The sequence below is a fragment of the Penaeus monodon genome, chromosome 16 (assembly GCF_015228065.2).
Source record: "Penaeus monodon isolate SGIC_2016 chromosome 16, NSTDA_Pmon_1, whole genome shotgun sequence".
In the NCBI taxonomy this organism is placed as follows: Eukaryota; Metazoa; Arthropoda; class Malacostraca; order Decapoda; family Penaeidae; genus Penaeus; species Penaeus monodon.
Window position 1 is genome coordinate 3,542,444 of NC_051401.1, and position 2,500 is coordinate 3,544,943.

The following is a 2,500-nucleotide window of genomic DNA, read 5'->3' on the forward strand; positions in this document are numbered from 1 at the left end:
TCCCCTCTCTCCTCTCCCTCTCCCTCCTCTCTCTCTCCCTCTCTCTCTCCCTCCTCTCTCTCCCCTCTCTCTTCTCCCTCTCTCTCTCCCTCTCTCTCTCCCTCTTTCTCTCCCTCTCTCTCTCTCTCTCTCGTCCTTCCTCTCTCTCCTCTCTTCTCTCTCTCTCTCTCTCTCTCTCTCTCCTCTCTCTCTCTCTCTCTCTCTCTCTCTGCCGACACCCCAAACCACACACAAAATTTTCATGTACACGTGTGTGCGTATAGACTATGTTCACATCACTTCGTACTGTCGCATCGCTGATTTAAATTAAAGCTCAAGATGCTGACGCCACAACAGACGCAGATTTGGGAAACGTCAGCATAACGATAAGCATTTTTCGTGCACAGGACAGCAAAACTGTGTTTACTGCCGCTCATAAGATTTGCATGTGCGCTAGTGTGTTTGAGTGTTTGTGTGCGTTGTGTGGTTGTATGTGCATATCTATATCTATCTATCTATCTATCTATCTATCTATCTATCTATCTATCTATCTATCTATATATATATATATATATATATATATATATATGTCTATTTATATATATATATATATATATATATATATATATATATATATATATATACAAACATATATATACAAATATGTTTGCATAGATATATGGTTATATATATATGTGTGTGTGTGTGTGTGGTGTGTGTGTGTGTGTGTGTGTGTGTGTGTGTGTGTGTGTGTGTGTGTGTATGCGTGTGTAATACATATATATATATATATATATATATATATATATATATATATATATATATATATATATATATATATATATATATATTCATACTGCACGGCTTTACGAATAAGATGATAATAGTAATAGAGAAATGAAAGAATAAATGCAATATAACGTGTATTTTTGCTGCAGACTTTCCTTGGCCGACTGTTTACTGCACCAAGAGGCATGAACGAAGTGCAGTGAACCCTAGTTCTGGACGTTGCAAAGCCTGTTGACAAAGTTATCGATTGATGATAATTGCATACGAGGGGCAGGATTGTCTAAGAGTAAAAATAGATAAATAAATTAAATTTAAAAAGGAAAAAATATAAGATAAATAGATAATTAAAAAAAATATATAGACTTATTTACGATCAGCTGATCTGAGAATACCTTTGTGATTTGCATACCTTCACCTACAACGCCCATAGCAACATGCAAAAAAAAAAAAATAATAATGAATGCATAAAATTAATAAATTCCCAGTAATATGAATAACAATGGTTGTAACGACAAAGCTGCTGTGGTCACCTCATATAATTACTTGCTCGCCATCTATTCTCACACGAATTTCCCATACTACAACACAAAGGTCATTGTTGTTATTGTCGCATTGTCCAATTTGTTGTGATCTAATATAACCTGAACCTCGAAACGCTATTGTTGCGGTGTTTTTGTAAAGAGACAATTGACCTGGCTTGGGAGCTCACACACGAGGTCGCTCTGGTGCTCTCGCTCTCTCGCTCTCGCTCTCTTTCTCTCGCTCTCGTTCTTGCTCTCTCGCTCTTTCTCTCTCTCTCTCTCTCTCTCTCTCTCTCTCTCTCTCTCTCTCTCTCTCTCTCTCTCTCTCTCTCTCTCTCTCTCTCTCTCTCTCCCTCTCTCTGTGTATCTCCCTCTCCCTTTTCCCCTCCCTCTCTCCCTTCTTCTCTCTCTCTCTCTCTCTTCCTCTCTCTTGCCTCCCCCCTTGTAGTACCAACTTTTCTTTGTGTTTTTCAAACCCAAATATCGACATAGGAAGTGGGAAAGGGAACAGGGGGGAGGGGGGAGAGAGGGGGGGAGGGGGGGAGAGAGAGGGAGAGGGGTCAAGCGAGTTCTATAATGGAGAATTTACATTCTATCCACTATTATATTCGACCACTGAGCGACCCCCTGCCTGCCCGCTCTCCCCCTCCCCCTCCCGCCTTTATTTCCCTCTTCTCGCCTTCCTCCCTCCCCCTCCCTCTCTCCCCTCCTTTCCCCTTCTTCTCTCTCCCCCTTCCCCTCTCCCTCCTCCCTTCCCCTTCCACCCTCTCCCCCCCTCTCCCTCTCTCCCCACCCTACCCCTTCCCCTCTCCCCTCCTCCCTTCCTCTTCCACCCTCTCCCTCCCCCCTCTTCCCCCTCTCCCCCTTCCGCTCTCTCCCCCTCCCTCTCCTCCTCCCTTCCCTTTCTACCCTCTCCCTCCCCCCCCCTATTGTCCCGCGCCATTTTCGAAATTCACCGAGGAATCAAATGGCGACGGATATTGTGTGTCTTCTGTCATATTGTAGGTCGCGCTCCCGCTAACAAAGACAACAATACTCTTTGCTTTTAAATATTAGAGTTGTTCGAGTGTTAGGCAGTTAGATTAGATGATAGATTAGGTGGGGGAGAGGGTGCGGTGACGTATAATGCTTTTGTCGGTTATGAGTGATAACAAATTGCATTTTTTTTCTCTTTTTTTTCGCGCCGTTTTTCTTTTTTATGGGAGTTGCCA